Raw genomic sequence first — 25,900 nt, forward strand, 5'->3', positions numbered from 1 at the left:
GGCAGGAAGATCTGTGTATATTTTTGCAATGTGAAATGATACAGAATGCTGATTTATGGGATGGTCAAGAAGGAACCTGGAGTAAAGGACAGAATTGATGTATTAATAAAAGAGTTTTTGTTTTTGTTTTTTGTTTTTTTTCCATTTTTTATTAGATATTTTCTTTTTTTTTAATTAGGTATTTTCCTCATTTACATTTTCAATGCTATCCCAAAGGTCCCCCATACCCACCCCCCCAATCCCCTACCCACCCACTCCCCCTTTTTGGCCCTGGCGTTCCCCTGTACTGGGGCATATAAAGTTTGCAAGTCCAATGGGCCTCTCTTTGCAGTGATGGCCGACTAGGCCATCTTTTGATACATATGCAGCTAAAGACAAGAGCTCCCGGGTACTGGTTAGTTCATATTGTTGTTCCACCTATAGGGTTGCAGTTCCCTTTAGATCCTTGGGTAATTTCTCTAGCTCCTCCATTAGGGGCCGTGTGACCCATCCAATAGCTGACTGTGATCATCCACTTCTGTGTTTGCTAGGCCCCAGCATAGTCTCACAAGAGAGAGCTATAACTGGGTCCTTTCAGCGAAATCTTGCTAGTGTATGCAACGGTGTCAGCATTTGGAAGCTGATTATGGGATGGATCCCTGCATATGGCAGTCACTAGATGGTCCATCCTTTCGTCACAGCTCCAAATTTTGTCTCTGTAACTCCTTCTATGGGTGTTTTGTTCCCATTTTTAAGAAAGGGAAAAGTGTCCACACTTTGTTCTTTGTTCTTCTTGAATTTCATGCGTTTGGCAAGTTGTATCTTATATCTTGGGTATCCTAAGTTTCTTAGCTATTATCCACTTATCAGTGAGTACATATTGTGCGAGTTCCTTTGTGATTGGGTTACTTCACTCAGGATGATACCCTCCAGGTCCATCCATTTGCCTAGGAATTTCATAAATTCATTTTTTTAAATAGCTGAGTAGTATTCCATTGTGTAAATGTACCACATTTTCTGTATCCATTCCTCTGTTGAGGGGCATCTGGGTTCTTTCCAGCTCTGGCTATTATAAACAAGGCTGCTATGAACATAGTGGAGCATGTGTTCTTCTTACCGGTTGGGATATCTTCTGGATATATGCCCAGGAGAGGTATTGCGGGATCTATTGCGTCCCACTCGACCGGCAAGAAAGATGCAACAAACCAGAATCTTCCATGGCAAAAGCTTTATTGCTTGTTTCTCAGGAAGATCCCGAACCGGGAAAATGGCGCTGCTTTTCTAACCCGCTGGGTGATGTTTCAGCACCTGATATGGCGTGACAGCTCCTGATTTGTTGCTTGCCCATCACCCCACTATTACACCCCGAGAATGGGAGTGACTAGGGGTGAATTCACTCTCGCACCTGCGTACAAGGCTTGTTTACTAGTTAGGCACAGCGGAGGCCCGCACCATCTTATAATGGCGATTGCTCGCAGCACACACGGCTCTCCTCAGAGATTACTGTCGGCACGGACACAATTGCTCGCAGCACGTACCGGCTTTCCACAGGGATCCTCTGGTAGTACTATGTCCAATTTTCTGAGGAACCACCAGACTGATTTCCAGAGTGGTTGTACAAGCTTGCAATCCCATCAACAATGGAGGAGTGTTCCCCTTTCTCCACATCCTCGCCATCATCTGCTGTCACCTGAGTTTTTGATCTTTACCATTCTGACTGGAGTGAAGTGGAATCTCAGTGTTGTTTTGATTTGCATTTCCCTGATGATTAAGGATGTTGAACATTTTTTCAGGTGCTTCTCTGCCATTCGGTATTACTTAGGTGAGAATTCTTTGTTCAGCTCTGAGCCCCATTTTTTAATGGGGTTATTTGATGTTCTGGAGTCCACCTTCTTGAGTTCTTTATATATATTGGATATTAGTCCCCTATCCGATTTGGGATAGGTAAAGATCCTTTCCCAATCTGTTGGTGGCCTTTTTGTCTTATTGATGGTGTCTAATAAAAGTTTTTGGATTGCATAAATTGAGCTAGCAGAGTGTAATAGCAGTTCACTTTAGAATTTTTTTTTGTTTTGCAAGTGTTGATCTATCTGGAAATCTCTGGGGCACAAACATAGCTCTTCTATAATTTTTTTCTAGGTAATCTGACGTGGGCATGATTAATGATGTTATGGTGTGCTTTCAAACAGGAGCCTAGCAAGGCTGTTTTTTTAGAGGCACAAGACGCAGTTGACTGAGACAAACACAGATACTTATATTCAACCATTGGATTAAAGCCAGTAACCATTGTACTCAAATTAGGCAAAAGCTAGAAGAAGCTAAGGAGGAGGGCAACCCTATTTGAAGACTAGCATTCTCAACTAACCTAGACCCCCGAGGTCTCTCAGACACTGAAACAACAAACAGGCAGCATAAACAAGCTAGTCTAAGGCCCCTGACAGAGGACTGCCTTGTCCGGCCTCAGTAAGAGAAGACTTGCCAAAACCTCAAGAGACTTGAAACCCAATTGAATAGGGAGGCATGGAAATGGGGCATCTTTTTAGAGAAAGAGGGAACGAGGAACTGTGGAAGGGCAGACCAAGAGAAAGGCAATGACTGAACTGTAAATATATAAAAGTAAAAGTAGTAAGAAAAACACGAAAAGGGAAAACTAAAGAAAAAAGAAAATCTATGAACTTTTTATAGCAGTTTTTATGACTTTGGGTGGAAAGTCCATGAGCTATCTAAAGAACATTTAGAATTTTTTTCTAGTAAGACAGACAGAGAGAGAGAGAGAGAGAGAGAGAGAGAGAGAGAGAGAGAGAGGTGTCTCAAGCAGAAAGCTGTCTTAAACAGACAACACAGCCAAGACTTTTCTACAGAGAGCTCTTTAGGGACCTCTCTTGAGCAAAACACAGGCTTCCATCTTGGGCCCACAATTTCATTTCATGTTGTTTAGTTTACCACTCCAAGACACCCCTTCTCTTAGAACCCCTCTCCAAGCCAAGGCTGATTCATGTCATCCTTGGGCCAAGGTGCATGGCTAAGTGCTTATGTAGCATGTATGTATTCATGCAGTCCTAGATTCAATCCCTAGCACACTAAGTAAAAACATGAATAAATAAATAGATTTCCTTTTCTGTTTATCATTGGACAGTAGAAGAGTTGTTACTTGAGCCCCGAATTTGGCTTTGTATTCATTCAGTAACATATTGTGTCTTTATCATCAGTGGTACACAGGAAAAACATTCACATGCAGCCCTGACTCTCCTACAAACGAGACCACCTTAAAAATACCAGCTCACTTCTTTGGGCCAAGTATTGTCATCTGTAAAATAAAGGGGAGTTATGTAATTATCAAAAAAAAAAAATCAGAAACTGGTAAGAAGTACTTTAAAACTATTCAACATCCTTAGCCATTAGGGGAATGGAAACTAAAACTGCTTTGAGTCCCATCCCTTACTTGCCAGAATGGCTAAGATTAAAAACAAGTGACAGGCCATTCTGGTGAGGATGTGGAGCAAAGGAAACATTCCTCTATTGCTGATGAGAATGAAACCTTATATGACCACTATAAAAATCAATATGGCAGTTCTTCAGAAAACTGGGACTTAATAGACCTCCAAAACAAGCTATGTCATTCTTGGACATATACCCAAAGCATGCTCCAAACTTTCAGAAAGTCCTTTAGCAAACTATTCTTGTAGTGGCTTCATTCATAATAGCAAATCCTAGAGACAACCTATGTGTCCCTCACTTGACAAATGCATAAAGAAGATATGGTATATTTACACAATGGTGTATTACACTGCTTTTAAACTAACTTGTATCATGAAATTTGCAGACAAATGAATGAACTAGTAAAAATTATTCTGAGTGGGATAACCCAGACCCAGAAATACAAACATGGTATGTACCCACTTATAAGTGGATATTAGGTGAAAAGTAAAATATAGTAATGCTATAATCAACAGACCTAGAAATGCTATGTTAAAATAAAGATTCTAAATAGGAAGGATGTGTCTTCTTAGGAAGGGGAAATATAATTGATTTGTGTTGGGCTGGTATGTCAGTGGGGATGGAAAGAGGAAAGGTCAGGTGGGGTACTAATGGAGGGAAGGAGTACTAGGAGATATAACTGGAACTAGAGAGCTTTAGTTGTAGAAAATTAGTCCAGTAGAAACTTTAAGGTTCTATGAGGGCCACCCTAAAGAGGATTGCTAATAAGGGAGGTTTGGAAGTCTGAGTCAGCTATACTCCTTAACCAAGCAAAGCTTCCAGAGGTGGGACTGGAACTGCAAACCAGCCACAAAACCTTTGACATACAATCTATCGCACCTGTAAAATACATTGGAGCAAAGGAAGGACAGACCTTGGAGGAACAGTCAATCAATTATTAGTCTAATTGGAGGCACACACCATGAGAAGGAGCACATTCCTAACTGCCTGGAAGAGCAAAGACTGGCTATCCCAGAGACCTATGATAGAAAAATAAAAGAACGATATAATGTTTCCTCGTGGCATCCATGTATGCTCATAGATAAGATCCTAAGCAAGTTGTCATCAAAGAGACTAGCAGCTGACGGAAGCAGATATAAGAAAACCACAGCCAAACACTGGGTAGAAAGCCCAAATTGTTCTCTGACTGGTCACACACACACACACACACACACACACACACACCCTTGGTACTAGGAGAAACCTGTGGAACAGAGATAGGAAGACACATAAGAGACAGAATATGGCCAACTTCAATTAAGTAGGTTCCATAGGGGCTCTCAGAGAATGAAACTGCAGTCACAGAGTCAGAATAGTTTTTGTGCTAGGCCTACTACATATCTGTTATGACTGTTAGTTTGGTGTTTTTTGAGGGATTTTTCAACAGTGAGAGAGTGGTTGTGTCTATTTCTTTTGTCTGCTGTTGAAACCCTTTTTTTCTTCCTACTGTAGTAAATTGGGGAAAATGAATGAAGACCAAGCTACACATTTGCTACATATGTGCAGGGGCCTAAGACCAGCCCATATATGCTCTTTGGCTGGTGGTTCAGTTTCCAGGAGGCCCCAGGGGTCCAGATTAGTTGACTGTTGATCTTCTTGGGGATTCTCTATCACCTCCCAGTCCTTCAATCCTTTCCCCAACACTTCTCGAGGACTCTCCCAGCTCCTTGTAATGATTTACTGTGGGTCTCTGAATCTGCTTTGGTCAGCTACTGAGTGGAACCTCTCAGAGGATAGTTATTTTAGGCTCCTTTTTGAAAGTATAATAGTGTATCACCAGTAATGTCGAGGATTGCTGCTTGTCTATGGGATGGGTTTCTAGTTCAGCAGGTTATTAGTTGGCCATTCCCTTGGTCTCTCATCCATAGTTATTCTTGTACTTCTCCAAATAATTTTATTTACTAAATATTGATCTTCAGCCATTTTTATACTTACAATTGCAAATACAGAAGCTTAAACTTAAAAATTACCTTCATTTTCTGATGTTGATACTTCTAGTGTTAGTGTGTAGAAATGATAATACACTAAATAGCAATTACTGTACATATGCATCAAGTAGGTAGGTTGATGTTTATAAGTATTTTTAAAAACCCTATACAAAATAACCAATGACTTTTAACTAACGATATAAGATTTCCTCCATTTCAAATAAAATATGTATTATGTATCAAACATTATAATCCAATTGTTTTTCCATTATAGTAAAAACGTCACATTAATGAATATCTTCTGTGATTTGAAAATATGCAAAGAAAAGAAAACTATTTTAAAACCATTTGTCATAAATCTTTAGTCTAGACATTTCTGTGTATGAGCATATATATTCAATAAGTATTCATGAATTTTTTATGTTTCTAAGGTACAAGAATTATTTTTAGATTTAAATGCAATCTGTCTGTATGATAATTTTTTATTGAAAAGGGTGAGAATTTAAGTAATTTACATATTTAAATAATGTTGATAAATTTGATATCAAAGATGTTTTTATTTAAAATTTTGCATACTCTTCCTAAAACTATTTGTAGATGCTGAGATTAGAAATTCTGTCTCTTTAATTGTCAAAGGGTTGTGAAATTTTGATATAGGAAACCAGATTAATTTACCTTTGACCATATCAAATTTGACCATATATATATGAGTATTTCCAAAACTAGGAGTTATTGATATTGTAGTGACTTAGTGTGCCACCCACCTCCATATTAATGTGATAGCTATAATGGGTAATTCTAAACCACCCACTGAACTTGTATTTAGACTGATTGAACTTGAGATTATAGTTAAGGTTCATTGACATATTCTAAGTGTAATATTCTGCTACAATGATTTTCCTTTTAAAAGTAGAGTGAATACTAATATACATCTTAGAAAAGAATATTTAATATGCATTTTGTCTTTTCAGTTTTAACTGTTTACTGAGTTCTAATGAGGTGATACATGAGGGCGCTCTCTAGGGTGCATTCAGTACAAAAATAATGACCTAAGTTACTGGAGGATTGAGAGTTTATGTCATGTATGAGTTTACTCTCATGATTCTAAGTGAGGCTTAGAGACTGACTTCCTTTCAATGTCAAAGAATGTAATTATTTGTATCTGGTAGACAAAACTCTAAAATTTCTCTAAACAAGAGAATCAAGTTTTTCTGTTTATTCACACAAATTAGTATGTTAGAGGAGTGATGAATTATGACTTCACAAGAGGAAAACATTGGAATTCTTTATTTAGAATCTAGCTATACTTTACTCAATGAATTAATCAATGTTTCTGCCTGATTTTGTTTTTGTATGTTTCCGTAATAAAATGTAAGTAGTGTGCACACACACACACACAGAAAGATAGATAGATAGATAGATAGATAGATAGATAGATAGATGATAGAAAAGACAGAGACAAAAAGAAAGAAACACACAAACAGAGGGAAACAGAGGGAAAAATTAACACAAAAATTGAATGTAAATAAAGAAAATATCCAATAAAATTAAAGTAAAAAATAAATAAAGAAGAAGTTATATTGAAACCATTTGTAAAAGTCTTTATGTATATTTGTGGAATTAATAGTTTGATGTTTATAAATATTTTAAAAAGTCCTATACAAACTAATCAACCGATCTATCATCTATTTATCTCTTTGTATCTACTATACAATGTATATTGACATTTACTATACAAAAATTTTATACATATATATATATATCAATGATTATATATATGTGTGTGTGTGTATGTGTATATATATATATATGCGTGTGTGTATCTATCTATCTAATATATGTATATATAGATATATAGATAGAGATATAGAGATATAGAGAGAGGAGAGAAATGCACTCAGAATGTAATGTGGCATCAATGCTCATAGTACACACTACACATGACAAATTTAAAAATTCAGTGCCAAGAATAGCTTTCCTCCATGGGAGTGGTTGACGAAGGAGATTTAATAGAACTCCATAATTTTAATGAAATGGTACTCTATAGAGCTCTGCAATAAGATACTATGATTGAAGAATGTATAACCTAGAGTAGTAGACAATAATGAAGTTGAGCTTATAATAGTCTCCTTAGTTTCACAGTGTCGAAAAATTCTATTTTTTTTCAACATTATAATTCTTTTTTTTTTGCCATTTTTATTTTTTTCCATTTTTTATTAGGTATTTAGCTCATTTACATTTCCAATGCTATACCAAAAGTCCCTCATACCCACCAACCCCCCCACTGCCCTACCCACCCACTTCCCCTTTTTGGCCCTGGCGTTCCCCTGTACTGGGGCATATAAAGTTTGTAAGTCCAAGTCTCTTTGCAGTGATGGCCGACTAGGCCATCTTTTGATACATATGCAGCTAGAGACAAGAGCTCCGGGGTACTGCTTAGTTCATATTGTTGTTCCAACTATAGGCGTGCAGTTCCCTTTAGTTCCTTGGTTGCTTTCTCTAGTTCCTCCATTGGGGGCCCTGTGGTCCATTAAATAGCTGACTGTGAGCATCCACTTCTGTGTTTGCTAGTCCCCGGCATAGTCTCACAAGAGACAGCTCTATCTGGGTCCTTTCAGCAAAATCTTGCTAGTGTAAACAATGGTGTCAGTGTTTGGAAGCTGATCATAGGATGGATCTCTGGATATGGCAGTCACTAGATGGTCCATCCTTTCATCTCAGCTCCAAATTTTGTCTCTGTAACTCCTTCCATGGGTGATTTGTTTCCTATTCTAAGAAGGGGCAAGTGTCCACACTTTGGTCTTCGTTCTCTTGAGTTTAATGTGTTTAGCAAATTGTATCTTATATCTTGGGTATCCTAAGTTTCTGGGCTAATATCCACTTATCAGTGAGTACATATTGTAAGAGTTCCTTTGTGATTGGGTTACCTCACTCAGGATGATGCCCTCAAGGTCCATCCATTTGCCTAGGAATTTCATAAATTCATTCTTTTTAATAGCTGAGTAGTACTCCATTGTGTAAATGTACCACGTTTTCTGTATCCATTCCTCTGTTGAGGGGCATCTGCGTTCTTTCCAGCTTCTGGCTATTATAAATAAGGCTGCTATGAGCATAGTGGAGCATATGATCTTCTTACCAGTTGGAACATCTTCTGGATATATGCCCAGGAGAGGTATTGCGGGATCCTCTCGTAGTACTATGTCAAATTTTCTGAGGAACCGCCAGACTGATTTCCAAAGTGGTTTGTCTTTACTTTCTTAACATACTGCAAATTACATACATTAACTTTATTACCTCCCATGTATATGTAGTATATGGAAAATAGCTGGTCACTCCTAAAAAGAGCATCTTTGTGCTTAAAAACAATTATAAGCAGCACTCAGCTATCCTGTCTCTAATAGCAGCATAAAGTGTCTTTAATACCTGTTTATTATAATGTGCTGGCCTTCAAATAAAAATGATGTGATTATTAGGATATTAATTTTGACTCTTTTATGGAACCAGTGAAGAGATTACTCTTATCCTCTTCTCTGTTACTTACACCTGCTATGTGTTGTTTTTAAGTTTCAAAGTGGTGAATGTTTCTTCAGTTTCTATTGATATGTCTCCCATTTCTTTTCTGATTTTGTTAATCTAGATACAGTCTCCATGCTATCTGGATAGCCTAGCTAAGGGTTTCTATACTACTTTGTTGATTTTCTCAAAGAACCAGCTATGCAAAAAATCCACCAGAGAACTCCAACACCTAATTATCAACTTCAGTAAAGTGGTTGGATTTAAAATCAACTCAAACAAACCAGTACCCTTCCTCTACTCAAAGTATAAACACCCTGAGAAAGAAACTATTAAAAATTACACCCTTCAGAATAGTAACAAAAATATAAAACATCTTGATATTCTTTAATCAAGTAAGTGAAAGATCTGTATAATAAGAACTTCAGGTTTCTATAGAAAAAAATCAACAGAAGATGGAAAGGTTTCCCAAGATCATAGATTGGCAGGATTAACATAGCAAAAATAGCCATCTTACAAAAAGCAATCTATGCATTCAATACAATCCTGTTTGAAATTCCAACTCAATTTTTCACAGAGATAGAAAGAGCAATTCTTAAATTTATCTGGAATAACAAAAAAACCCAGGATATTAAAAACCATTCTCAACAAAAAAATAACTTCTTTAGGAATCACCAATCCTGACCTCAAGCTGTATGTACTAAAGAGAAAAAAAATGATAAAAACTGCATGGTATTGGTACAGAGACAGGTAGGTAGATAAATAGAATAGAATTGAAAAGCCAGAAATAAATTCACACACTTATGGTCACTTAATATTTGACAAAGAAACCAAAACATCCAGTGGAAAAAGGACAGCATTTTCAACAAGTGGTGCTGGTTTAAGTGGTGTTCAGCATATAAAGGAATGCAAACAGATCCATTCTTATCTCCTGTAAATAGCTGAAGAACGAACTGGTCAAGGAACTCCACATAAAACCATATATGACAAGTGTAATAAACATAAAGTGGGAAAGAATATTGAATACATTGGCACAAGGGGAATTTTCCTGATCAAAACACCAATGGCTCAGGTTCTAAGATCATTAATTGACAAATGGGACCTCATAAAATTGAAGAGCTTCTGTAATGTAAAGAATACAGGGGGACGCTAGGGCCAAGAAGTGGGAGTGGGTGGATAGGGGAGTGTGTGTGTGTGGGGGGGAGGGTATGGGGGACTTTTGGGATAGCAGTGGAAATGTAAATGAAGAAAATACCTAATGAAGAAAGAAAGAAAGAAAGAAAGAAAGAGAGAGAGAGAGAGAGAGAGAGAGAGAGGGAGGGAGAGAGAGAGAAAGAAAGAAAGAAAGAAAGAAAGAAAGAAAGAAAAATAAAGAAAGAAAAAAGAAAGAAATTCTGAAATAAGATTAAAAAAATAAAAAAGAATACTGTCAATAGTACAAAATGGCAACTCACAGATTGGGAAAAGATCTTTACCAACTCAATAAGTTAGACTCCAGAGAACCAAATAATAATATTAAAAATGGTGTACAGAGCTAAACAAAGAATTCTCAACTGAAGAATCTCAAATGGCTGAGAAGCATTTAAAGAAATGTTCAACTTCCTTAGTCACCAGGGAAATGCAAATCAAAAGGACCCTGAGATTCTACCTCAAACCAATTAGAATGGCTAAGATGAGAAACTGCTAAGATGCAGACAGTGATGCTGGAAAGGATTTGGAGAAATAGGAACATTCCTTCATTGCCAATGGGATTGCAAGCGAGTACAATCACTCTGGAAATCAGTCTGAAGGTTCTTCAGAAAACTGGAAATAGTTCTATCTGAAGACCCAGCCATACCACTCCTGGGCATATACTCCAACAGGTAACAAGGAAACATGTTCCACTCCAGTTATTATAGTCTTATTTATAATAGCCAGAGGCTGGAAACTACCCAGGTGTCTGTCAACACAAAAATGAATACAGAAAATGTGGTACATTTACACAATGGAGTACAACTCAGCTATTAAAAACAATGATTTCATGAAATTAGCAAGCAAATGGAAGGAACCAGAAAATATCATCCTGAGTGAGGTAACCCAGACAAAAAACAAACAAACAAATAAAACCAACCAAACAAACAAACAAAACCAAACAACCAAACAAACAAACAAACAAAAAACCCAAAACATACATGATATGTACTCTCTGATTAGTGGATTTTAGCACAAATGCTCAGACTACCCATAACACAACCCACAAACCATATGATGCTTTGTAAGAAGGAAACAATGTGTACATGTCTCAATCCTACATAGAATGGGGAGCAAAATAATCACAGGAGCTAGAGGAAGGGAGGAAAATGGGAGGGAGAAGGGGGGCAGGAAGAGATTTTGGAAGGTACAGGAAACAATACAGAGTGACAAGAAATTGAATAGAAACACATAGTGGAATATGGGGAACTGGGTGTAGCCACTAAAAGAGGCTCCCAGGAGCAAAGGTTGATGACTTTAGTCGAAATACTCAAAAAGGAGATGTGCAACCTGTAGAGACCACCCTTAGTACATAGGCACAGCCCTCAGTTGAGGAATGGAGCCACCCAAACATCTCAAATTTTTAAACCCAGAAGTGTTCGTGTCCAAAGGAAAGACAGAGACAAATAAAATGGAACAAAGACTGAAGGATCGTCTAGGGATCCATCCCACCTGCAAACACCAAACCCCTACACCATTGCTAATGCCAAGAAGTGCTTTGCTGTCAAGAGCATGACAGTGTTGTTCTCTGAGAGGTTCTACCAACACCTGACCAATACAGATGCAGTTCCTCACAGTCAACCATCAGACTGAGATTGGGGATACCAATAGAAGATCTAGGGGATGGACTAAAGGACCAAAAGGAGGTCACAACCCTGAAAGAAGAACCATATCAACTAATTGGACTACCCAGAGCTCCCAGCGACTAAATCATCAACCAAAGATTATACATGGATGGAGCCAGAACTTCGGATACATATGTAGCAAAGGTTGGCCATATCTGACATCAATGGAAGGGTAGGGAGGCTTGGTGCCCAAGAAGTAGGGGATGCTTAAAAGGTGAGGCAGGAGTAAGTGAATGGGTGGAAAAGCACTTTCATCGAGGCAAATGGGAGGGGGAGGAAGTAATGGGATGAGGGGTTGGTAGAGAGGTAACTGGAGAGATATTTGTAATGTAAATGAATAAAATTATATATATATATAATTAAAACCTATATCCAGTTAAGCAGGATAACAGTGGGCCTGATGAGTAATTACCACTGTGCCTGAGGAATAATTACCACTCTTATTCAACTCTGAAACTGTAGGTACAATAGTAATTGTTTGTACAAGTATGTCAATTGGCACAATAATAGCATAAGTTTCATTATTGTAACCCATCACTTACTGGTTTTAATTAAGGGCCATTCTACAAGATGAAATCTATACCTGTCACTGTTATCAGGGTCAAGCATCTATCTTTAGGTCATATGACCATATATGCCATAGAGGAGAACCTACCATTGCTATCCTGCTTAACTGGATATAGGTTTTAATTGACTCCTAACACATTATTACTAGATCTAAAATTAGTAAACTCACAACTGCAGAAAAGAAAGTTTTTACACAATAGATGAAATGAACAGAGAAATAGACAATTAGCCAAGTGTAGAGACTAGACTGCAGAAAGTGCATTCCTAAATGAGGCATCTATATAATACAACATCCAAATTCCAGGGATCATTCAGAACAAAGGAATGTAGTAGAACATTATTAGTTATAAATGGTAGATAACTTCAAAGCATCAGTATTTTCAGACACAACAGAGGGTTTTGACATATTAACACATTGAGATTTATACACTTCTCTAAGCCAGAAAAAAAAAAAATTCTCACCATGAAGCAGAAATCAGACATGATGTATTATTGCTATCTCTGGAGCTACAGGCAACTGATAGCTTCTCATACATGGAAACTCGGTTTCATTTAAGGGTGTTTCTGATGGGAGTTCACATGTTCATATGGACGGCTACATACACACCCAAGAGTAACCAGGTAGTACAAATTGAACTCAATGGTTAATAGAGTTCGACGGGTAAGGGCACTTCTGTGAAGAGCTAGTAGGGTGGAGAATATAATAAAAATACATTGTCTATAATTCTCAAAGAATTAACAGCAATATACACATGTTCCTTGGTGGGGCAAATCTTGCAACTTATTTAAATATATGGGACATTATTTTTTGTTGTTGTTGGTTTTTTGAGACAGGGTTTTTCTGTATAGTCCTGACTGTCCTGGAACTCACTTTGTAGACCAGGCTGGCCTCGAACTCAGAAATCTGCCTGCCCCTGCCTCCCGAGTGCTGTGATTAAAGGCATGTGCCACCATGCCCAGATATTATGTCATTAAGCAGTGGTGTTTGAATTATGAATTGTCCCAGTCTGATCTTTAACTCACTAATAAATATATATTTTAATTTAAATGTTTCAGTAGAAAATAGACACATATTTCCATAGTCATAAGAATGAAGTAGACAATTATAAGTATTAATATGGTTTGTTATTAAAAGTATGTTACTTTTTGTTTTATCATATTTGAATATGATACAGTCTTTTAAGCTATATCAATTTGAAATTGCTCTATGTATACGCATAGAAATAAATTTCGTCACTCTGTATAGATTAATCTAAAATATTGCAGAGTATGATTTATAATTGATAAATGTTAAATAATATTAATATTACACTCTTCATTCTGTTCATTTCATAATGACCCTGTGTACCTTAATTTTGCAATATGCCCTTTGGCTTCCACAGCACAGAGTAAATTCCTTTCTGTTTCTTTATGAAATGTGCCTTCTCTTCAGTACCTTTGATAAACATTTCTCATGTATAAATAATTCTACACATGAATTCAGGTACATGTAGATATTAGAAGGGAAAGAATGATAATAAATGAAAGGGTCACTACCTTAAAATGCACAAATTACCTGAAAATTTCAGTTCAGAGATACAAATATAGAAATTTCACAAAATATGAATGTAATAATAAAATTAAACTGTAAATTAAAATTAATAGTGAAAATGATAAAATAGCAAATTGAATTGTGCTATTAATATACTTCAGATATGCTGTATAATTAACATAGAATAACATTCATCTTTTATTAAAACCTCTGTTCAGTAAATAACACTGTATCTAATGAAATTAGTTCACTGGTCTGAATTATTGTATCTTTACTTGGAAAATTTACTTTATTTATTGAATTATATTTATTTTATTTATTGAAAGATTGCTCTTTTGTTAGAATTGGTGTACTATGTGTCAGTGATGTGGCTTATTTTGATAATAAATTTAGCTCTTGTTATGCTGATGTTTATATTTTCCACAAAATATAGCAAAATCTATTGACAGTGTACTCAAGGAAAATTATAGAAAAATATTAATATTTAAAATGTTATTTAGTGAATATAAAACTTTTGTTCAGTTAATTTACATATGATTTTTAGAATAAAACAGAGATAACAGTAACATTTTGACCATAAATAACTTTGTAACAGTGATATTTCAGTAATGAAAGCGCTGGAAATTGTGCAGTTCGGGTAAAATTTAATACAGAAAGCACATGAAAGAGGCTTTTAGACAAAGCATCTACTACTCAAGGTCTCTAGATAACAAGCTGCTATAGCTGTGGTTTTCATATCATAGAAGCTAGGTACATATCTATCCATCTACTGAATTACTGATCACTTTTTATATAAGTGATGCTGAATATTTGTTTACTATAAATATATTATAAATATTTATTTATTATATCTCCATCATCATAACTTACATTTTTATATTTGGCATCTTTCTGATATTTCATGTATAGTCTTTACATTATTGTACCTTTTGGTGAAAGCTATGTTATTATTTCTCGATCTGAACAACTTTTGTTCATTAGGCAAATAAATAATGAACAAATATCTTTTTCCCAAGGTGATGGGCATGTAAAGAAGTCAGCATCTATTGATGTGATTGTATTTCCCCTCAGAACAAACCCTTACTTTCTACAATTGCATGAATGTTAAACATGAGAAAACTGGAGCATATCTTTAGATTCCTTGTCATACACTAAGTACTTGACACGTGCTACTTTCACTAGTCTTCCTTGCTTTGGGGAAAAAAAAATCATCTCACATTTCAATTCTGGCATTGACCAGTTGTCATGTAAACTTATTACTCTTCTTATCTTGTTTAGGTCTCTGTCATTCATAAACACGATGACAGATTTAAGCTGCACTTGAGGTCACTGCTGAGCTGTTACATTTCCATATACCTGAGTGTTCGTTGGGAAGAAGATACATTTAAACTTCCAGACATGAATTAGGAAAGCACCATCCTGGATGATCAGGAGCAAGAATGAAGCTGACTACTTACAAGTTACTTCAAGCTGTGCATGAAATGCTCCAGATAACTTGGGTAACGGTTGTTAGCTAGTGTGAATAAAAGCCCTTCAGAATTACCCATATCAATTTACTTTTAAATAGTTCTTTCTTGCTGACTATGAACCCATCAACTGCAGTATTTTTAGAACATTTTCTTCCCTTGAATGGCTACTCTGACAGACTCCTCTAGGAAAAGCGTAGTGCATTTAAAAGTTTCAGGTAATTACAACCTTAGGTCCAGTAGTACTGAAAAGAGATTTACAGTGAGAAACTGGTTGTTTGTACAGTAAAGACTCTGGCTCACTGCTTGTCTGATACTTCAATCATTTGGCAGTAATCACAGAGTAAAGGAGATATTGATTTTCTAGGTATTCAAACTGTCCCTAGCTGCACATTCCAGTAGATGATGCATACTTTGGTGTAATAGTTTTATACTCAAGCAAGTGTATATATTCACATACTTTTAAGGTGATGTTTAAAATTCCATCACATGAATAATTTTAAGCATATTTAGAATTTCCCTTGTAAAAGGAATTTTTTCTATTGGTATACAAGGGAAAGGCACTTTTCAGTTAGAAGATTGGCCAATTTATGAGAAGAAATAGTTATTGTTCTTTTCTTATGCTCCACAAGTATATATTTTCTTCTGTGACTTATAAAAAGTATGTGATGACATAATAGTTAATATTATGGAAAATATCAAAATACAGGCTCCTGCTACTAAAAGTTGTTATCATTTCTTTTCTAAATAAATTATGAAGATAGCCTGAGAAGTATCTTAATGTTTTATTTGAAAATGATCAAACACATGTTAGGCTTTAAAACTAATGTTTGAAAATTACTTTTAATAATTGTTTTCTGGAATACCATGTCTGTCTTGTTGTTAGAAATTAGGGACATGAAATTTCTTTTCACTATAGGAACCATACCACATTCTTATCTTTCAAACATGACACACAACCATAATATTCACAAAGTACAAAACAGGAAATTCCCATTTGCAAAAGCAAATGAAGGCTAAGGTAGTTGGCTGGGTTAGAGCACATATGCTACACCAAAGGGTAATGTAATATAGACACTTCAAATGCTCAACACCAATCCATGTAACTTTTTCTTTATTGTTCCAGATTTCATCAATGGCCCAATGTTCTTCTCAGTGAAGAGCCTTGGCTATGATTGGTTTCATATCTTGTTCAGAACTGAGTTTCTAGTGTTTGGCCCAATCTTGAAGAGAACAAACACTATGAAAATTCTGTCATTGTTAATTAAATGTCTCATTATCTTCAATGATCACATTTATAAATAGGTAGAGTAAGCTCCTGACAAAACACTCAGTTATGAAGTCTCAGCCCCTGTTTTCATTAGGTTCCAATTGAGTCCATCAAACTATGTTGTTAAGAGCAGACACAATTTTCATTCTGACATCTAATGTACTTATAATAGTGAAACAATATTTAAATGAAGCTTATTTTTTCTATTTCTGACTTTCTTAAAATGTATCAAATAATAATTTTCCTATCTAGTTTTACAAGAACTTAATATAAATTAGAGATGCATTGAGAGAATCTCAAGAAAAACAAAACAAAACAAACAAAACAAAACAAAACAAAACAAAACAAAACAAAACAAAAACAAAAACACCTCCACAAGATTTACCTGTGGAAAACTTGTAATGAGTTGACTTTTTTAATATTTAAGTTTTTTGAAAAATAATTGCATAATTTCTTCCATCCACATCTTGCTTCACTCCATATGCTTTCATATATCCCTACTTGATCTCTTTCAAATTCTTGTCCTCTTTTTCGATTAATTGCTGTATGTACATACATGTACATGTGTGTAAAAATCCAAGTCTATATAATGTTGCTTGTATTCTATTCCAGGTTGACAATTTGGTATTAGATAACCAAATTGTCTGCTGTTCCACAGGGAAGACATTCTCTAACTCTCACCATCCCTTAGTGGCCTATAGTACTTTGAGTAGAATTGAGAATTCATGGTATTTCCCCAACCACTTTGGAATGTTGATTGTTGTCCACATTCCACTCTTGTTTAAGCAATCTTATTGGTGATATTATAAGGGGGAAGTTTTTGGAATCCCTACAAAGACACTTTCTCTCAGCAAATTTCTATATTCCCTGTCCTTTATATTGTTTCCACCCTCACTTGGGCAGTCTTCCCTGATACTTTGGGAAGGGTATTGATTTGTACTTGTATCGATTTGGACTGTACTCACAACTCTGCATTTTGATTGGTTTTAATTTTCTTTATTTTTCTCTGTCAGTTGTAAAGAGAAGTGTCCTTGATGAGGAACAAGGACTACAATTGTGTAAAGATAGAAAGACAAATATTTGGCATATAGATCGGAAATATGCTTCTTTGGTAGAGTGCAAGTTGTAGGTTCTCCTCTGTGATACATGGCTTTTTTAGCCTGATTAGTTTCCACTATAATATTATGGCCAGATTATGAGGTCCTCACAGAGGACTAGTGACCTCCAGGAGTCAATCCATATATAAAAACAAAGAGTCTTAATTCAAGTTGGACCTTGGACCCTCCAGCCTCTCCAACACATTGGAAGGTGAGAAAGGTCCTAAGCTGGTACAAGCATTGCCTATTGGTCATGAAAGCATGGTGAGGGACTTTCCAATATAGCAGATACATGACTGGTTGATATTTGTTTGGTGTGCTTCTTTTGACTAGTAATGATTTTACCTTGGTATGAACAATGGTTTTTAGCTTATTCACTCCACTTTGGTTATTAGGTACTTTCCCCCTAAGAAGTAATTGGCTGTTGTTATGAGTGGAGTGGCTATTTGCCCAGGGGAAATGTAATTGTTACCAGGGTAATATGGCTCCTGGAACAAGTTGTGGTTTTACCAGAAGCTGAGTTCATTTAGAGGGCAAGTTAATCATAAAATGGAGTCTGAAAGCAAAATGCAATTTATAATGTTAATTTAGATTCTTCAAACTAGGCCCTTCATCAGTTATGATTTCTATCATATTAAGTGGGTTTTAAGTCCAAGAATAGAATTGTTGGTTACTGCCAAAGTATGTGGCCACTACTGTACCCTTAGGTTTTCATGCCATGCTGGTGGTTCATTGGTGTCAAACCTAAGTAGGACCTTTGTGTCTGAAATATATTGTCTCCTCAGCAAAAAGGGATGTGCCTTCCACATCTGAGAGGCAAGAAAGGACAATAGAAATAGTCTGTAAAGTTTTAGGAGTCTCATGAAAAACCCCAACAAACAACTCAAAAGAGGCCCTCATATATCTCATGATGGTGGTTTCCTTAGATGGCCTTTAGTTCTTTGAGTGAAAATTTTCAGCCTAGATTAGAAAGTATATTTAAAATATGTTTGTCTATACATATAGCTATGTGTAGTATTCATTTATTTATTCATTCATTCATTTTTGGTAGATGGTCAATTTCATATTTTTTCTTTTTTCTTTAGAGTTCTTACTGTTGTTTTACCTTCTTTGTTTATCTATCTTTATTTTCCATCTCTTTTTTAAAAACCAACCTTCATTTTTCACATTTTCCACATTAGGTCACTTTTACTGTTTTGAATTCTTGCTCACCTACTACATACGATGCAATAACTCCTTTTCAATTGCCTAAATTTTTCAGTTACAAAAGAATATATATTCACATGCAAAGATTTGGAACTTAGAAATTTCAATGAAAGAAAATATGAGGTTTTTAAATTTCTGAGTCTGGGTTATCGCATTGAATATGTTATTTTCTAGTTCTATCTATTTAGATTCAAAGTTCTGGATTCCCCCCTCCCCTTTTTTGATTGAAAACAATTTTCCCCCATAAAATATATTCTACTTGTTGTCTTCAAACACAACAAAAATCCTCAATAAAATCTCTACTAGCCTCCCATCCAGATGCACACTCTCTTTCCTTAGGAAGGAAGCCTGTATCTAAAGAATAAAAATAAGCTACAATCCCAGTGAAAACATCCTGCCTAGCCAGAAGACACTCCAGCTGCCAGGAGTCCAGGTAGGCCTCTGGCCTGTAGACCACCCCAACTCTCTCATGCCCCACCTGGCCTACCTTCTACCCCTGTATCCTTCTTCATCACCCTATCCCAGCCTGCAATTTCTGGAGAAATCCTGTGCTCCACCAGAGACCACAAAGACTACAAAAACTCCATTTAAAACACCCATCTGCCCATGGACTACCTCTATACTCTTTCACTGTCTGCTCACATGCCTACAAATGTCCCTCCATTTTTGTCATTGTATCTCATCACCCAGTTTAGAAGAAGGCCCTTTGTTTCACCAGAGGCCACAACAGACAACCTAAATTCAAGAAAGGCCACTTACATGCAGACTCTTCCTCACTTTACCCCAACTGTCCCTTGCCTTGTCTTTGCCTTGTCCAAGAATGAAACTCAGACAGAGGCACACTATTCATCTAGAGTCCAAGCTGATAATCAGAATTTCAGTCCCCAAATCTGATGGAGAATATCTGGTCAGCCACAGGCAAGTCTGGTCAGAGATAAGAGAGGAAACAGAAACCAAGAAACAAATCACCCATCCAAAAAACACAAACTCAGAAATAGGCACTGACACCTTTAATGAGAACCTAGGAGCCTATTCTCTAGTGTAAGAACACAGTCAACAACAGCTAGAACCCAGTTAGAACCTACTACAGGAACTTTTGAACATTCCAACAGAGCTAAAAATGAAAAAAAAATGGATGAAATTAATAAATCCATAAAATAAAACGAAGGGTAAAAACGAATAAACAGTTGAAGAAAAGACATAAAACTATTCAAGATCAAACTGGAAATACATACAACAAAGAAAACAAAGAGAATTCTTGAAATAAAATATATAGCTAAGAGATGAAAAACTATGGATATAAGCATCACCAGCAAATAGAAGAGATAGAAAAATCCCAGGCACTGAAGATATAATAGAAGAAAGAGATCTATCTATTTTTATGTTGAGGTCTTTGATCTATTTGGAAGTGAGTTTTGTGTGAGATGGCATGGCTTTGTTCAGACTTTCCTATATGCACCTGTCTAGTTTAACCAGAACCATGTGTTGAAATGGTGTTCTTGACTGCTATCTTTCCCATTTATATCCCCATGACCTCCTCCAGTAGTCTTCTCTAGCTGAGATTTAAAGTTCTATATTGAATAGGAGAGGTATATTGAAATGGAGCAAGTAGAAATTTTTCTCATTCCTGAAGTTAACAGAAATTCACTGAGTTTCAATCCATTCATTTTGATGTTTGTTGTAGGTTTGCTGAAAATAATTTCTAGTATTATGAGGTATTTTCATTTTATCCTTAGTCTTCCACAATTTTTATCATGAAAGGATGCTGGATTTTGGCAATTGCTCTTTCACCATATATATTACAATGATCACATGATTTTTGTCTTTCACTCTGTGTATGTGGTAGATTATTGTAATGGCTATTCCTGGTTGTCAACTTAACTATATCTGGTATGAAATACAGTTCAGAATTGGGGGCTTCACCTGTGATCCATATCAGACTGGAAGATACAAGTTTCTGACCTGGATGTTGGCATTGAGATCTTGAGGCATAGTGGCTATGAAAAGATTAGGCCTAGGCAAGACAGTACATCCCAGGAAAAAAAGGCAAAGAGATCTTGCAGTTCAAGGTCAACCTAGGACAGAACAAGTCCTAGATCCAGGCATGGTAGTACACACCTTTAACTGAGCCATACTTTCTTCTGGAGACCTACATAAGGTCATTGAAAGAATAAATATTTGTTCTTCTTTGCCTGTTTGAATTTACTTGTCAGCACATCTGTTGAAATCTATTTCTACAGAAGACCAGCTAAAACAACAATCCTCATGAGACTGAGCAACTACTAGATTCTTAGACTTCCTATTTACAGCTGACCATTGTTGGGGAGTTGGACTACAGTCTGTTAGTTATCATAATAAATTCCCTCAATATAGAGACACATTCCATAAGTACTGTAACTCTAGAGAACCCTAACTAATATGGAAGTTGGTACCAGGAGTGAGGAACTCAGTTTATAATCTCAGAAGTTTCATATATAATTGCTTTATTTTTAAGCCATATTCCTTTCTTTCTTACAAATGTTCTTCATTTGCAAATAAACATATGAAAATGAAATTTAAATAATATGAATTCAAACTGGTAAATGTGAATCCTATATATGTGATTGAAATTCATAAAAAATAAACCAAAAAAAAAAAAAAAAACAAGGACACAGGTACATTTGCTGCATACCTAGAAAAAAAAAACAATAATCTTTGAGTGAAGAAAAACTAAGATTAGAATTATCACATAGGAGCTAGGAAGAAATATGCAAGTTGATACTCCAAATAGTTATTTTATTAACCGTGTTTCCACCAAGTAGTTATTTGTAAATCTGGTTTCAAGGGCTATTACACAGGTACACACTGGAAGTTCTATTGTTTTAAGCTACTCAGATTTTCATATTTGCTATAGAAATTTCAGAAAAGTAAAAATTGGTATTATAAAATTAAAATAAATTATTTCACACTTATAAGGTTAATAGATGTGGTATACATTGCACCACCTGCATCTCAACACAAATATTGATCCTAGTGATGGACCTTGATTTCATTGGGCATATTATGTCATTTACACATCAATTTCAAGATATTCTATCATCACTATTTTTGAAACACATAGCTATGGAATTGTAATTTTATACTTCCATTGAGAGAAGGCTAATAAGCATTTCTATACTCTTATAAATGAAATATATATGTAAGCTTTTCCAAAACTTGAGTGTTTTAAACAGTAAGAATCTGTATCAACATTTTGTGGCTTCATTTAAATTAAAAGCCATTAAAGATTGCAATTTATTTCCTATAATCTACTAGGATGTAACTTAGTGAAGAAAATAGGAAGAGTATGCTTTTAATTTTGAGTATTTGATAAACACAATTTATTTAAGAAACTTTCTCTTGATTACCACAAATGAGTACTGATAACATCACTATATTTGAAGAAATAATTTTGGAAAGCCAAATCTCTACCTGGAAATTGTTTTGCTAAGATTTCTGTATTCTAGGTAGGTATTCACTGTTAATCTGTATGTCAATATTTGTTCAGCTCTTCATGCACTGCTTTGCAATTGCCAGCACGCAGCTATTACTTACTTCAATGTGTCAAATTAACAAACATATTTGATAAGTAAGAAATTGAAAGATTTATGAGAAGAAAGACTCTTAAGGTGACTTTAGAAATTGATAACATTGCAAAAATATTCTTCAAACTTATACATATGTAAAAGAAGTTTATGGAGTTATGAAATAAGGAGAGAATGATGTATCTAAACACCTGGTGCTAGCAAATAAAAGCCTCATGCCAAGCATTGTACATTTTGAATTATTGACAAATGGGTTCTGAAGTGGAAAATTCTGGTTTCTATGGTTTTGGTTGTGTCATGTGATGGCTTTCTGGAATCTCTCTCATGGCAGGGTAGTTTTGCTAAAGCAGGCACACGGGCGGGATGTTTTGTGAGGTGGACACATTGTGTATTTCTGGAAGCTGCCTGGAAAAAGGACATGTGATATTTTGCTAGAGTGGACACCTTAAGGAATATGTGATGTTTAGAAGGTGTATAAGTACAACCCAACAGACAGTGGATGATGCTGTGTGGCATTGGTTCCCCTTGCCACTTTTTGCTGATTGTTTGTTGTGACTTCCTTGAGTGAAATGCACCAAATAATTCTGATGGTGTTCCAGCAGCTTCTTGCCTCTTCCCAGGACTCAAGCTGATGGGCAGAACCTCACAGTTTCTTCTGTGAGTGGATCAAGTTAATTCAAGTGAAGTTAACTGCAGACATCCTGACAGTAAAGGTTGGATTTGTCCCTAAAGAATTATTTCTAAACTGATCTACATTCCTCTTTTCCAAATTAACCTTTCTTTATACTACCTCTGGCAGGTGGTGGTCTAGAAGGGAGGTTAAAACATTTAAGTACACTTGTTCAAGTAGGTTTTAAAAATCATAAGCCTACAGGATTCAGAATATCTCACAAGTATTACAGACTAATGCGAATATTCTTGGATTTTTTTCCATAGCTTGCTAATCTATTGAGAAAGACAAAACATAAAAGTATCAGAATATTGTGAAATTAAACTAGTACTAACCTGAAAGTTTTACCCTGATGGCTAACTTCAATAGTGTTTCAAGGTAAGATAACTGCTATTTGAATAAAAATGTAACCATTAGCCTCACCAGCTATTAGTATTTTAAACCACAGTAATAAGTAGCCCGACATTTTATGTTAACTGGTGTAATAGTGGTATCAACATGATAGTAGGTAGCCACTTTCTTGATTAAGATCAAAGTCTCATTCCATGAGATAGAAGCCATGCCTGGCATTGTTAAAGGGGACACAATTTGGTGGGTAGATAGGTTATTATTGGTTTTAGTATCAGGTCTATTAACACGATTCTGATAAATGAGCATATTAATGAAATCTCTCCTAATGACTTATTGGTTGTTCCCATATATCAAATATCTGTCAACCCTCATTAGAGAAGCTTCCCTTTATTTTAAATGGAAATTAACACACAATTATCAAATGGTTAAGGTGTAAAACATAAGGGTGATGAAGTGTTCATTCCTAAATGGATCATATATACCACAATCTTCCTCGCAGTGTCTAGGAATTCTCATACAAAAGGAGGAAAAGGGATTTTAAGAACCAGAGAGGGTAGATGAAAATAAAGAAACCATTTTCTGGATATATGAAGGATATTTCACATATGAAATAATAATAATAATAATAATAATAATAATAATAATAATAATAATAATAACAGCATGTATAAGAACTGGGAAAGCCCAAACCAGACAAATATTAGTATTGAAAGGTGAAGGTATGAGTGAATTTCCAACACTAACTTAGGAGTTATAGGTATCTGAGACAGGTCAGTTTTGTTTTGATTTTTTTGTTTTGTTTTGTTTTTTTTGTTTGTTTGTTTTGTTTTTTTTTTGTCTGTCTGTCTCTCTTTATATATATATATATATATATATATATATATATATATATATATAAATATATATATATATACTTTCAGCTCAAATACATGCAAGGGCAGGACCTAGTCCAAAGATTAGTATCTTGTTGTAGAATTGATATAGGAGATGGAGGAAGAGGAGGAGGAGGAAGAGGAGGAAGAGGGAAAGCAAGAAGAGGAGGGGGAAGCAGAAGTTGCCAATGCTGACTCTTCAACTTTAATGGGAATGTGTAGAAGAGTGAAGTGGGTGGTGATGGTAAGAATCAGGAAAACAAATAAATGTATTCAAGTTATATTACATTAAAATTTCTAAGAACTAATGAAATATATACTAATGAAAATTTCAAATTAAAAATGAGGCTTGGGGATGTAAATTATGGTACTTTGTTTGCTGATGGCTAGACAGAGGAAGACTATTTCATTTATAACATGACTACAGCAACACATTATGAGTCGTTAGAATTCACTGATGCTGAGGCATTTCACTTTAGCTCTAAAGAACACCTGAGCAAAATGCTGTTAAATAGCACCTGATGTAGGAGAATGCATACCATGTAGAATAGTAGAGTGTCTAAGAAAGTTTAAAATCCAAACAGGCATACTATTAATGTTGGCAATTTATCTAAGTTAAATGATGATTCTTGTAAATATGCCTAAAGATACACCTCTATCTCTGTAAATAGGACATAAGTACATTTCCAATTGGACTCAGGGATTGTAGAATTACTATATGTCCATTTTGCTATTCTGAAAGGCAAATTGTTTAATTATTCATTACTTACTTTTTAAAGTGTAATAAAACTATTCAGATTTATAAAGAAAAGTTTCTTTTATATATGTCTGTAGTAATGACTATTTAATATTAGAGAATCACTTAATATTATCTTGCAAGGGAAATTCTGAACAGGTCACACTTATGTATTTACCGAGTATTATGTATTGTGTGTGTGTGTGTGTGTGTGTGTGTGTGTGTGTGTGTGTGTGTATATATATATATATATACATATATATATATATATATACATAATGAAAGAGAAGTAAAAGAGTATATTAGAGGATTTGGAGATAAAATAAGAACTGAAATAATTCAATTCAATTTTCAAAAGTAGAATAATTTTAGAAAAAAAAAGAGTAGATAAAATTATAAGGTTGGTGCTATACCTCACCTCAGAAAACTGTCGAAAAAATGAAAAAAATTTAAAACTAACTCTACACTAATAATAGAGGAGATTTTGATAATATGGGTCTACATAATTAATGACCCTGACTTATACAGTAGAATTATCCAAAACTTACACTATTCTGCTTCAGAAAATAGTGAAAATCAAAATCAATTACATAGAAGGTAAACAAGTATAATACCCAACCTGTGTTCTACTGCTCACTTGTACTTTATAAGTAAAGATAGTAATATTGTAACTTAAAGAAATTCTTGGTTCTGAGCACCCTGCTATCCCAGGGGAGCCTGTATTCTCATGCTGTCTCTCTCCTCACCTTCATCAGATCTGAGACTCCTGAACCATACAGATTGGCTTCCCTTCCCTTTCCCCACCCATCTTCACTGCTT

This window comes from Mus musculus, chromosome 4 (assembly GCF_000001635.26).
Source record: "Mus musculus strain C57BL/6J chromosome 4, GRCm38.p6 C57BL/6J".
NCBI classification, from domain to species: domain Eukaryota; kingdom Metazoa; phylum Chordata; class Mammalia; order Rodentia; family Muridae; genus Mus; species Mus musculus.